The following is a 13,937-nucleotide window of genomic DNA, read 5'->3' as shown; positions in this document are numbered from 1 at the left end:
TTTTTTTTTTTTTTTTTTACACCCTCACGATAAACTTAGATGTAGAGTTGAAGGCACAACACTAAGAACCACAAATTAAATTGTTTGGATGCTTTGATGTGTGAATAGAGAATGAGGAAGACAATCGAAGGGTCAGTCAGTCCATACATAGGATCTGTTCCAACCCTCTCTTTGTATTCTTTACCGCACCCATTTCTCTTGTTGGCCTGTCCCCTATCTCAAGTGTCTTTTAACATTTTACAGCGGTAGTCCTTGCTGCTGGGAACGTGGTGTTTGGGATCGCTTTAGAAGCAAATGCGCCAACAGTGGATAATGTGTTTGGTAATTGATTTCACAAGAAATGGTTGGCTCCCCAAACGTTTTATCAGCCTTTCCAGCTACACTTGACTGCAAAGGTTCTGAGTTAGAGTGGTAGGAAGCAGGCATCTTTCGCTACAGAGGACAGCAACTTTTACCCGCAGCCAAATTTTCGTTTGTTTTTTTTTTTGTTTGTTGGTTGGGTTTTTTTTTTTGTTTTGTTTTTGTTTTTGGTATAAACCTTAGCTGTGTAGATCGTCGCTGTTCTTTGTGCCGCTGAAGGTCAACTCGGTATAAAATGTTAAGATCAGCGTTTATTAAATAATGACGTTTTCTCGTTTGAAGATAACATGGTGGCACTTTATTTTTAACCATATAAACAAGCTTAATTTTGAAGCTGTAGTCGTCATTACCGTGCCGATTTCTGAACACCAATCAATCTACTGTTGGTTCCCATTTGGAAGTTTTCAAACTTTGCTTCCTTTCATGATGGTGAAACATTTCCATGTGGTTTTGCACTCTTCCTCTCTCTCTCTCTCTCTCTCTCTCTCTCTCTCTCTCTCTCTCACACACACACACACACACAGTAGCTCTTAGATACCAAAGGAGTTATCTAGAGTATATATCCATCCAGAGAAATACGACATTATTTTATGTGTAGGCTTGATGCATCTTGTTGCTCAGCTAAGCCTGTGTATTTGACTTATGTTAATATGGCAAATGTCCACGTCTTCTTTCTCTCTCTTCCTTCCTTTCATCCTTCCTTTCTTTCTTTTGTTTAGTAGATACTGTGTGTTAAACAGAGTTATCTAGTATGAAGATAACCTTAAATACAGCTGATGGGAAATCTGTGACAAACTGGTATTTTGGAGAAGACACCAGAGGGCACATGATTCTATATTCCTGTCATTGACTGCCACAAATCACATCAGTCATACAAGCCAGCCACCCCGTCCCCCCAGTTGATTCTCCCGTTTTCTTCCTTCCTCACCTGTCATCTTGCTTAGAACCGAGTCCAGGTTGGACAGGCTGCACCGGGGGCAGCTCCAGCGCCCTCTGACATCCTGTGTTCAGATTCTCATTTGAATCTCATTCAAATGTTGAGTTCAATGCTCACCTTTGGCCTTTAAAAAAAAAAAAAAAGATTTATTTTTAGTGTGTGTATCTGTGAGTACGTGCCACATGTGTGAGGGTGGCCACAGAGGCTAGAAGAAGGAAGAAGAGAGGACATCAGGTATCCTGATGCCAGAGCCATTGGTGAATGTGATGTAAGCTGTCTAGTGTGAGTGCTGGGAATTGAACTTGGGTCCTCGGAAGGAGTAATAAATGTTCTTCACTGCTGAGCCATTTCTCAAGCCCCTACCCACCGCCGCCTCCTCCTCCTCCTCCTTCTTCATCTTCTTCTTTTGAGTATCTTTTAAAGCAATCAGAAAACTTCAGGCCATTGGGCAGTGCTATTTCTTTACCTAAAGTATCAGGCCTCAAAGCTCATAGAACTCAAGGTTTGCAGTGGTGTAGCCAAGAGTGCAGGCAAAGAGGCAGTCCCTAGGGCAGGGAACAGAGTCACTGCAGAGCCCAGGGCTGCCAGTGGAAAGATGCTGAACCTCCAGGTTGAGGTGGGGTTTACATGGAAAGGTCAAAAGCCCTGATATTCTCCTCTGTTCTCTTTATTCAAAGAGGGAACCTGAGGCGGGAGTTGGGACGAGTTTTTCCCAGGCTTAATCTCTTGAGAAGTGATTTGGCACATTTGAGAATAATGGTCACAGCTTCTCATTTCTCCACCTATGAAAAGAACAAAGATGATGTTGGATTAAAACTGTCTTTCTACAAAGCATGTGGACATAGGCGCTTCAAATAGATCCCCGTGCTGGAGTAGACTAAAGGATTTAATACTCTAATTTAGACACCCTGTGCCAGTTCTGCATTTCAGCTCATAAATTTACACACCCGTGGCCTATTTTTAGACATAGAGAAAGATGTTATTACAGCCGCCTAAATCACTGAAGGGATAAAGTTTGAGCAAAATCGGAGGGGAGAAGCCTGCGGTGGATTTGACAAAAGAGAGCAGCTTTCAGTTGGGTGTCTATTGTTAGTTGTTTTTTAGGTGTTTCTTTGCTGAACACTGTTTTTCAGTCCTCCAGTACACTTTGCTTTGAAAAAAAAAATCACCTTTTTTAAACGATAAATGTTACAACACAATACCGAACACTTTGAGACCTGAGGGAGAAAGAACCCTAATACAGCTGCCATCAACATCGTAGTCTCTGTCTCCTTTTGTGTTTATTTTCCAGAAGGAATTTTAGGTAATAATCCGCTACATGCTATGTACTAGACCTCGGCCTTTTTTTTTTTTTTTTTTTCTTTTGGCCTATCTTCTGAAGAGTGAGACAAAAGGCTTTTCTTTTACAAATATCGTGACACAGATAATTACCCTTCCCTGTATAGTGTTCTGTCCCAAAATGAAACATTTGGGCCTGGGAGTGTGGCTCAGTGCTAAGACACATACCTACTGCTTTCAAGGCTCCAAGTGCCCCCAAGAATAAATAAGTTGCCCTTGTATCCAAAAATCGAACATTTGGCTTTTTAATAATTAACCTAAATTGTGTGCACGAAGGTAAATTAAAATGCAGGTTTCATCACTGTTTTGAGATGCTCTGATTTTGATTCGTAGGCTTTCTGAATCACAGCGTCCGTGCTGCTCTAGGAAACACCGTTATCTTACGCAGCTAGGCCCTCTGTGCCTGTGCCATCAAGGTCAAGAGAGGATCCAGGTTTTGTTCCCGGCTCTGTAACTGACTTCAGTTTTTCTTACCCATACATGTCCCAAAGGATGACAACCACTGCCGTGTGCAGAGGTCGCTCTGCCTAACACCATGCCAAAAGCTTACCTTTCATGAGTCTGATCCTTCATGAGGCCGTAGAGCTAGAAACAATCTGATTCCCGTTCTGCCGATGATGAAACAAAGGCAGGAGATGTTAACTGGAGTTCACAGGATCACATATCTGGCATAGGGAAATGGCTAGGATTCCAAATGGGACAGTAGGTCATAAAGCACAGACCTCTCCCTCCATCATATGGACCGTTATGTTGTTGGGTGTTGTTTGTTTGTTTGCTTGTTTGTTTTTAACTGAAAGACATGAAGTCAATTGGCAAAGTGCTCACCCGGTATGCACACATCCCTAGCATGGTGGCTCCCTCCTGTTATCCCAGTGTTCTGGAGACAGGGTTGGGAAGGATCAGTTCAAGGTCACCCTCCGTTTCATACAAAGCTGGAGGCCAGCCTGGGCTAGAAGAGACCCTATCTCAAAGATAAACACATAAGAAAGATTTAAGTCAGATGAATTGATGGAGACAAATACTCAGCGAGATGATGTTCAACCCTGTAATTAGAACTCTGCTTGTTTAATTGCCACCACAGCTCAGCGCTGAGTGATGCTCAGTCACCCTGCTCCTCAGAGATGACCCTTGTCACTAAACACTGGAGAATAACAGCTTCATTCGTCTTCCCCATGCCCCTGGAAACGTTGACTCCTTCCAGAGGGATTTAGAAAAACAACTGCTTAGAGTTCTTTAGATAGTCTGATGGTAGCCTTATTGTGGAATTTTCATTTGCCATAATTGTGAATTGGTCTGATCGTTTAAGTGCCCGTCGTGGCTTTGAGTACTAATTCACATTAGAAGATCAAATGAAAGATTACAGAAGGAGAGAGCCCTGAAGAAAACACACGGAGCCCAGCATCTTTATTGTCTGTAGATGATCAGTTTGCCTCAAGAGGAGAGGAAGCAGTATTCTTTCTGGAGGAAGAATCTGTGGTGGGAATTTTCCTGTCCTTAAGCCCCTGTAATTAAACTCTATCTTTTGCCACTGTCTACTTTTTTTTTCCTTTATGATAACAAAGGTAGCTTAAATGTTCTGAAACTCCTTCTCTGAGGAGATATAAGTAGCATAGACTTAGATGAGACTATTGACGTCTGTTCTCTGGAGCCAGACATGTAAAGACCAAGGGATGGATGTAGATTGCCTCCAGGAATCAAAGAGCATCCCTGCCCCTTCTGGCTCCCTGAAATACACAGAAAGCATTGGGGCCTGTATTTTCATTCAGTGTTGCTAATCAAAAGTGATACAGGGAAGTTCATGGTGGCTTAGCAATATGTTGATCCACACCTCACAGAAGAAATATAAATATCAGAAGAAATGGTATTTTATTGAAAACAGGTATTGAGTAACTTGACCCTTCTCTTGCCCATAAAAGTCCTGGAGTGGCATCATTGGGTTGCACAGTAGGTCTGGATTTGTAATTTGGGGGCCACCTACCGGAAAATGTATGCTGGGGAATACAGACTCTCTTGGTCTATGTCACCCCCCGAGAAGCTGAGATCATGTGCATTTAGTTTGCTTCTGGTTCAGCTTTACACAGATAGCACAAGGGCCTTCCACGTGCAGTTCTCCTTGGGGTGGAGAGGAAGCACTGTACAGTTTGGAAGTTCCGGATCTTGTTGTCTTGCCTCTTCCTGGGTATTTTTGCCAACCACTCTTTCTGATCTGGGTATGTTGCTTATCTTAAGGGATACCATATTGCTTAATGGGAAGGCTCTCAGGTTTAAAGGTTCCTCTTCAAAGGAGTGGACAGGGCCACATTCACATCTATCCTTCCACTTTAAACTTGTTCAGATACCCGTCCCTCTGTGTGTGTGTGTGTGTGTGTGTGTGTGTGTGTGTGTGTGTGTTTGCCTGTGTTTGCGCGTGTGCGTGCTTAGGTTGGCTACTTTCCATTGGTGCCATAGAGTTTGGGAGTATATAGCTGGGTGGTACTGTAGAAAATTATGTATATGTGATTACCAAGTCATGATGTAGAGCCTGTTTCTTAACATTTACAGCTGAATGTTTTGAAAAAAATCACTAACAAAATGTGACCAAATGAGGCAACTCTCCAAGGAAGCTCTGCCCTTATATATACTATCTCTCCCTTACCACTCTGTTAAAATCTTTACTTAAATTCCAAATCTTTCTTCATAAAACAGGGCCTGCCTGTCACTCACCCACACATAAGATAAAATGTTCTGGGCTTAGACACATTTCCAGTTGATACAAAGTGTCGACACTCAGACACTCATTGTTTTCTGTTTCAAGTAGCAACAAAGTATACAGTTAGTGATGTCACACCATAGTGTTCAAGAGTAGCACCGTGATTACTTTAGTTACTGTTACTTTGAGACAGATTCTGAATAGTTGGCTTCAAACCCATGTTCTTTCTGCCTTAGCCTCTTGAGTGTTGCGATCCATTGGTGTGCAATAAGGTGCCCAGTTTAAGATGGATTTTTTTTCAAACATAAACAATTAAGGGCCTACTCTCTGCCAGTTATTAAGAAGGGAACTCTGGGGCTCGAGAGGTGGCTCAGAGGTTAAGAACACTTGACAGCTCTTCTAGATGTTCCGAGGTAAATTCTCAGCAACCATCTGTAATGGGATCTGATGACCTCTTCTGGTGTGTCTGAAAACAGCTACAGTGTACTCATATACTCATATTTTTCATATATATAAAAAATAAATTTAAAAAAAGAAGAAGAAAAAGAAGATGGGAACTCTGGGGGCTGGAGAGAAATATGGCTCAAAGTGTGTTCGTTCTTATTCCAGAGGATGGAGTTTGGTTCCCAGCATTCACACCCTGTATGGAGGTTTACAGTTGCCTGCAACTCCAGCCTTAGGGATCTCATGCCCTCTTCTGATCCCTGCAGGAAGCCACACACATTTGCATATACACAGAGAGATAAAAATAAAATTAAGACTTTACAAAAGAATAGAGCTGTGAAAAGTAATGTTTAATAACAAGTTTGTGTTTATTTTAAAACTAGGTTTTCTCTCTTATTTGAATTTTCCCCCCTGAAACATCATCTCCCTTGGTTAAAATGAACTAAATGGTAAGTTTTGGTAAGGTAGAAATCAAAGGGCAGTATTGGAGCTGGGGAGATGGCTCGGTGGTTAAGGCACTCGATGCTCTTCTGGAGAACACTGCTCCGATTCCCAAACCCACACAACACCTCACAACTGTCTATGCCCTCTAGTTCCAGGGAGCCTAACACCTCTTCTAGCCTTCATGGCCTCCAGACATGTTGCCATTCAGTCAAGCAAAACACCCATGTATACAAAAATAATAAAATAAAACTCATTTTAAAAAATCAACCATTTAAAACAAGCAAATAAGGTTAAGTGGGGAGAGGTGTTGTGTAGCATATTCCTTATGACTAGAGTCTGCCATGCATTTTGTGAAGTGTGCAGTCATGTCCTGTCTTGTTTTTCTTAGTTCTGACAGTGTCTTTGAGCACAAATACTTCTCAAAGCTTACGAAGCAGTGTTTTGTGAGCTCCAAAGTGAGTGTGTGTGTGTGTGTGTGTGAGAGAGAGAGAGAGAGAGAGAGAAAGAGAGAAAGAGAGAGAGAGAGAGAGAGAGAGAGAGAGAGAGAGAGAATCCTCTTTCATTCGCTTACTCTCATGTGTTATTTCTCTTGAGCACATAGCCTCGCTTCAGCACATGGGTATCATGAAAAGCAGAGACCACCAGTTGTCATGGTCCTGGGGTGAGTGGATCCAGGTGTGAAGAGGGCTGGACTGGAGGTCAGACAGTCTGAACCTTGGTCCTAGGTTTACTATTTGACCTTGGCCAGGAAAGCCTCATCTAGAAACCTGATGAGTGAATTTGAGCATCTAGGTGGTCCCTTCTGTGCATATGTGTGCTGTGTCCATTATACATACGTGTGTTTGCGTGTGTGTATGCATAATAGCAACCTCTAATTCTCTTCCCCACTATGATGCGGGATCAAGCCCACATGCTAAGCAAAGGACCCTACCACTGAGCAGTATCAGGGCCTCTTTTATAATTTCCAGAAAACTTAAATGCCATTTGCGTTTTGTTCTGTTCAGCAGCTATCCGAACTTGTCATAAAGGTTAAAAACAAAAATTGAGCTATGTGCTCTCCAGCCACGTGAGACAAATTCTGATGTTTTTGAGATATAAGAAATTTCCAATGTTGGCATCATAATGTGTAATAGACTGTTAGTGGGTCCTCTGATTTGAGATCAATTATTTGTGGTACAAAGAAGTGCTTTTATGGTGGGCTGGTACTGTAATGTGCTTTTCTAATTCTGTTTGGCTTCTATCTCTTTGACATGTGTCTTGGTCCTTTAAGGGTAATTTTTTTTCCAGATAATTGGAGAGCGCTGCCTTATGTAGCTGCGTCATCCATAAGAATTTTAGGGATCACAAGTGATGCATTTATAGAATACCTTCTGATACAAAGTATACTAAATGAATGAGGAGATTAATGAGAGAGTAGGTATAACTAGTAATAAGGATAAGATGAAAACTGTAACTATAATTAGATAGATGTAGGGAATCCACAAGGAAAACACAACGTATCTCTGCCGGGAGGAGGTAACAGACAGGGAGGGCAAATTCATTTGGAGGAAATCAGGAGTTCTTCAGAGGAAAAGATGGACATAGGAGGGTGAAAGACATAGGGACTCCCTCTTTGTACAGAAAGCTATAGAACTCAAGAGAGCAGACTTGACTAATTTGGAGCAGATAACCATGCCTCTGGGAAGCAACGATGGGGAAGAGCGTGGGACCTTGGTGAATGGAGGACCCAGAAGGGCAATGCTGAGACTTGTCTACTCAATGCAGAGCCTGCCTGGTGAAGCCATGAAACGTATCCTAATCTACGGCTGGTTGAGGAGGATGTAATGTCATTCCCTATGCGCAGTGCTATTCTGATGAATGTCCTGGACAAAGGCAGGCAAGGAATCTGGGAATAGAGTAGGGACCCACAGAGGATGAGAGAGACCTGCTAATTAAATGATGTTTAGGGTAAGACCTGAAGACAAAAGGTAAAGTTGGTAAAAAAAAATTAATTGAATTAATTGGCAAGGGGAGAGAAGAGGAGAGGAGAGGGAGAGGGAGGGAGGGAGAGAGAGAGAGAGAGAGAGAGAGAGAGAGAGAGAGAGAGAGAGAGAGAGAGAATTAACATGAATATGAATATGAATGTGTGTATAAGTTGAGAGGGGGAGGTGATTAAGAAAATTCCTAACAGGAAGCCATGTTGAACAATACAGTATAGGCAAGATAATATTTTAGAAAATTGAAAATCATCTTGAGTAGGGCAAAGAGGTCTGTCTTTCTATCCATCTCTCCTCTCCTCTCCTCTCCTCTCCTCTCCTCTCCTTTCTTTCTTTCTATACCGGGCCTAGCTGTGTAGTCTCAGTTTTTGCCTTCAAGTTACTGTGTAGCCCAGGCCAGCTTCGAACCTGTTATTCTCGGCATTTCAAGTTTTGAGAACCACCAGTGGCATATACTGCCATCCCTGCTGTAAACCTAACTTTGCAATGGATGGAAACTATTGCAGAGGCCTGACACACTTGGTATCCTGTGGACATGTTGGCATCAGCAGGGTTTTAGGTGGGAAAAGCCAAAGGGCTGTTCACATTCAGGTGTTTTTACCTGGGTCCGTGGCAGAAGGACATGGAAGTGAGAAGGTGAGAACACTGAAGGGCTCTCTGGAGGTACTCTGACCCAACCCTTCCCGACCTTTGCTTGGCTCTTCAAGTTAAGTCTTCAAGGTTGTCTGGCTCTGAGTCTCTTCAGGCTCCTCCCCCTGCCATCCAGTGGGCACCTGGATGCTTTAGTGGAATCTCTCCAGCTCCTAATCCTAATAGGTCTCTGCTCTGACTACAACAGAGACAGGTGACTACAACGCTTTTACCCTGTGGATAAATGACACATTGGGTAGAAAAAACTCCCTATCCTTACCTCCAAATTTTATTCTAGATTGGATTCTGGTCCCAATGCATACCAGTGGAACAAAGGTACCTGGGTCGCTGCTGTCTTTACCCGCCTCCTACCCCTATGGATTTTGTCTGTATCATCTCTTTGGAGAGCTGCCTTGGGCTGCATCAATGACTTAGTGGGGGAAGTGCCTGCTATACATAAGAGTGGGAACCAGAGTGCCTGTAGAAGCATCTGAGTGTCCATGTGATCCAGTGCTGGGGAGACAGGCGGGTTCATTGGGCTCACTGGCCAGCTTGTCTAAATTGCTTTGCAGGTTCTAGGCCTATGAGAGATGCTGTTCTCAGAATGAGAACATCCATGTGAACATATACATACAACATAGACACGCGCGCACACACACACACCCCCAAAGCAGGGCCTCTGTGATGCCTCAGTGGATAAAGCACTTGCCGTACAAGTCTGATGACCTGGGTTTGATCGATGGAGAAAAGCCAGATGAGGTAGCACACATTTCAACACTCCTACGGCAAGATCGGAGAGTCGGCAGAATGACCTACAAGCTCCCAGGTTTGCCAACTTGGTATAAGCAGAAATGACAGTAGAGACTTGCCTCTGTGAGGAAGAGAATCAGCCCCAAGAGTTGGCCTCTTACATCATTGTGTGCATAACAGTATGATGCTTACAAATGTACATACATCACACACATAGACATGTACACACACACACACACACACACAAATAATTGGTAAAAATCTGAGAAACAAGGCGAACAACCTGAGGAGGTTAACCTATGGCTTGCTTCCATTGGGACCTGAGTCCCAAACATACTTAGGCCTACAGTCACAGACACCCAGCTAAAAGCAACCTTTGACAGGCACCCCAATGTGAGAAGCAGCCAGGACCAGCTTGTTGAAGTGAGAGCTTGGCTCCTATAAGGTAACTAATTGAATGTCAGCATTTTGAAATCTTCCTAGGAAGAAACCATGTGGTGTAAAATAAAGATATCCTTTTTTGTTTGTTTGTTTGTTTTGTTTTGTTTTGTTTTGTTTTTTGAGACAAGGTTTCTCCTGCCTCTGCCTCCCAAGTGCTGGGATTAAAGGCGTGCGCCACCGTGCTCGGCTTCAAGATATTCTTTAACTCAAATGCATAGAGAGGGCCTGTGTCAGGAGACACTTTGTTCTGACGTCTCTCTGTTGAAAGGGCTCTAGTCTGCCAGGTGAGGACATCGGCGCATGGACTATAAGCTCATAAAATGTTTATTTGTAGACAAACCAAATGTAGCTCCTATATCCCTTGAGAGGCAACACCAAATTAGGGGGCAGCGAGATGCAGACCAGTAAGGGTCATTGACTCATTTGGGGTTTTGAGGTAGAGGTGTTTTACCCTGTCAATTAATTGCTGGTGAAGCCAGGGGAGGTTGAAATAATGCTCTCCTGTGCTTGGCCCTGGATAATTTAAATTTGCAGCCATAAATCAGTCCCTGTGCCTGGCCGTGTGCTGTCTGCCAGCTGCATGCAGCCATCACAGGCTATATATTGTCTCACAGGCAGGTTCAGACCTTCTGCCTGTTACAACCACAACAGCATTTTTCAGTGTGCCCAGCATCAGTTCTCCACAAATATTTACTGCACAGCATCATATTAAGCCTTAGGGAAAATAAGGCCACTCTGGCTTGCCCTTCCCCTCTGCTGATGCTGATGCTGGAGCCAAGAGATGGACACAGGCTCCTTCTCTCCAGTCCAGGCTTTTCCTTCCCTGTATTTGTTTGCTTTCTTTGAATTAGGCGGGCCTCGTCTACTTTTAGACGTTAAGTCCCTAGAGGCAGGGGCTGTGTCCTGGTTGGTTTGGTGGAGAACACTTAGCATATTGTGGGGGTGTGTTATAAACACGCCATCTGTGCCCATTTAAATTCAGTCGAGGCCTCCCAATGCTTCTCTTTGTATCTTGCTGATTATAGAAGTCTGCCCTGGAATAGACATGCTTAGCCTCAGAAGGCTCTAGAAATCCCTTAAGTACACATTTTTTTTTCAGCCTTGCGAGGTTTTTGGTTTTTTGTTGTTCGTCTGTTGGTTAGTTGGTTGGGTTTTTTTTGTTTGTTTGCTTTGGTTTGGTTTTTGTTGTTGTTGTTGTTTTGGTTCTTGTCAAGCTATAAGGACATTGGCTTGTAACCTATTAATAGCTGTACTCTGAAGTTTAGATACCCCCTACTGCACATCCGTCACAAGAACTTAGAAAACTGCTTCTTTGGCAGAGACCCCTTTCCTCTCGGGAGTGTTTTCATCTGTGTTGATGGTATTTATTCATTGCTTGATCTATATTCGGATATAGAGGGCTGGCTTCTGCTAACCGTTGTCTCAGATGTGAGGAAACCTAACCTATCTCACCAACAGTCCATTCCACTTTTGGAGTTCTGAAAGGAAGCTGAAGTGCAAGTCCACAAGGCATGCGCACTTTCACCCAGGGTGCTTGCTTCGATGTGAACTCCATACAGCCTTGCTTTTAATATCATGTTATTCATCAAGGAAAGCCTCATTTTAAAAGTTACAGTGTTGAGCTGCAGAGATGGAAGAGTGTGTAAGAGCATTTGCTGTTCTTACAGAGGATGCAAGTTGGGTTCCCCCCTCTCTCTTCCCCATTCACACACACACATACCATTAAAAATAATTTTTAAAGTAACAGTGTAAAATCTGGTGAACTACAAAATACATGAGCACAGCGTACAGAACAGTGAAGGATTTTTACAAAATGAAGACAACTGTGAGCCTGACACGCAGGAAGTCCCTCACAAGAGTCCCAGAGGCATCTCTGGCTGGTTCTGCCTGCCATCAGGTAAGCCGATGTTTTTGGTTTTTTTTTTTTTTTGTTTTTTTTTTTTTTTTTTTTTTTTTTTTTTTTTTTTTTTTTTTTTTTTTTTTTTTTTTTTTTTTTGGTTTTTTTTTTTTTTTTGGTTTTTTCGAGACAGGGTTTCTCTGTGTAGCCCTGGCTGTCCTGGCACTCACTTTGTAGACCAGGCTGGCCTCGAACTCAGAAATCCGCCTGCCTCTGCCTCCCGAGTGCTGGGATTAAAGGCGTGCGCCACCACGCCCGGATGTTTTTGAACTGCCCTTAAAGGGAAACCTATGCTTTGTCTGGTGTCTCCCGTGTACTGTTTTAACACCTTTATCTGAACTGTTCCATGGAGCTCAGGTGTCTTCACTGACACTGCCTCGATACATAGCAAGCTCTGCTGCTATTGGTGGACATTAAGGTTGTCCTTGGATTGGGGCTATTGCCAATGAGGCCCCCAAGGTGAACGTATGTGTGTCAGGCTTGCATTTGACAGTAAGACCACTTTGTGATACACGAACGATATCTGGGCTTGCATGTTGCTTCTTACCAGTTTTCTGTGCACACAGACAAAGGGTCCCACTTGCTTCAAGTTTCCCAACATGGATACTTGCTTCTTTGACTTCTTAGCCATTTTGGCATGTAAGCTGGCGTAGCATTTTATTCTAATTTGCATATCCTTGGTGAACCTGGGCCCGTTTTGTGCATGTGTGCATGTGTGTGTTTATATTGCAGATATGCGCACATGGAGGTCACAGGTTGACAACCCAGTAAGTCTCTCTACTTTGTTTTTCTGCCTGTCTATTTTTTCTTTCTTTTTCTTCTCTCTCTCTCTCTCTCTCTCTCTCTCTCTCTCTCTCTCTCTCTCTCTCTCTCCTTTGATACAGGTCTTTGATACACAATGTAGCGCTTGGCTGGCCTGGAACTTGCATGGGTCCTTTGCCTCTGCCTTCCCAGCACTAGAATTGCAAGTGGGTTCTGCTTTGCCCAGTTTTGATGTGAGTGCCAGATGTACAGCACTTTATGAGACTGAGCCATCTCCACAGCCCCTCAGTGTTAGCATTGTATATAAAGGCACTTTGCATCAAGTAAGGTATCCTACCTAGTTCTATAGAAAGCCCCTTTCCTGTCCCAGAAAGATGCCCTGAACTTTGAGGATCACACCCCTGAGGTCCACCTTGTTTGGCTCTTTCTTAAGTAGGTTTCCTGGGTGGCCTAGCCGTTCACACTTCTAAGAATTCATGACCTCCTCCCTATCCTTCTGGACCACATCTTGTGAAGACACCTATTTTCCCCACAAATTCGGAAGTGCACTTGAACTCGGTGCCTTGGGTAATTACCGTCAAACACACCTCCTTGGTGACTGGAGAGAGTTGAACACCATTTGGTCTTTAAGACAGATTTTTTTTTCTTTTTTTCTTTGTTTTCTGTGTAGCCCTGGCTGTCCTGGAATTCACTTTGTAGACCAGGCTGGCCTCGAACTCAGAAATCCGCCTGCCTCTGCCTCCCAAGTGCTGGGATTACAGGCATGCACCACCACTGCCCGGCTTTAAGACAGATTCTAAGATATAATGACATAACCTGAATTGTGCGTTTAGGACACAGTGTGTGTGGAAAGACCCTTTGAACTTTTATAACTAGCCCAGGTGGTTAAACTGGGCAGGGAATACATTCTTGTAAGATCTTCATCCACACCACAGCCCACAGCCTTTCTGGTCACTGCTGACCCAGAGCAATGCCAGTGGTCAGGGCCCCATCTTCTTTGAGATGAGGTTAGCTCAACACAGACCCTCTACTTCACTGGGAGGAGCTACCCGAAGCAGTGGCTTCAAAGTTAGATCAGCAGTATTCCAAATAAACAGGAGGGAATGGGGTCTTGAGGTTTTCTAAACTAGAAATAAAACCGAGAACATTCTAACGTCTGAGCTTGGAGACTTTTTTTTTTTTGATTTTTAATATTTTTATTACATATTTTCCTCAATTACATTTCCAATGCTATCCCAAAAGTCCCCCATAGCGCCCCCCACTTCCCTA

General features: G+C 43.4%; 1 protein-coding gene across 1 annotated transcript in view; it reads left to right on the top strand.

The window, feature by feature from the left end:
- Ube2d1 (ubiquitin conjugating enzyme E2 D1) overlaps positions 1 to 13,937 on the top strand; it is a 30,336-nt gene that overhangs the window by 894 nt on the left and 15,505 nt on the right. The gene's annotated exons all lie outside the window — the stretch shown is intronic.

Source organism: Mus caroli, chromosome 10, assembly GCF_900094665.2.
Source record: "Mus caroli chromosome 10, CAROLI_EIJ_v1.1, whole genome shotgun sequence".
NCBI lineage: Eukaryota > Metazoa > Chordata > Mammalia > Rodentia > Muridae > Mus > Mus caroli.
Note: the sequence above shows the minus strand (reverse complement) of the source record. Positions and strands in the feature narration are given on the sequence as shown.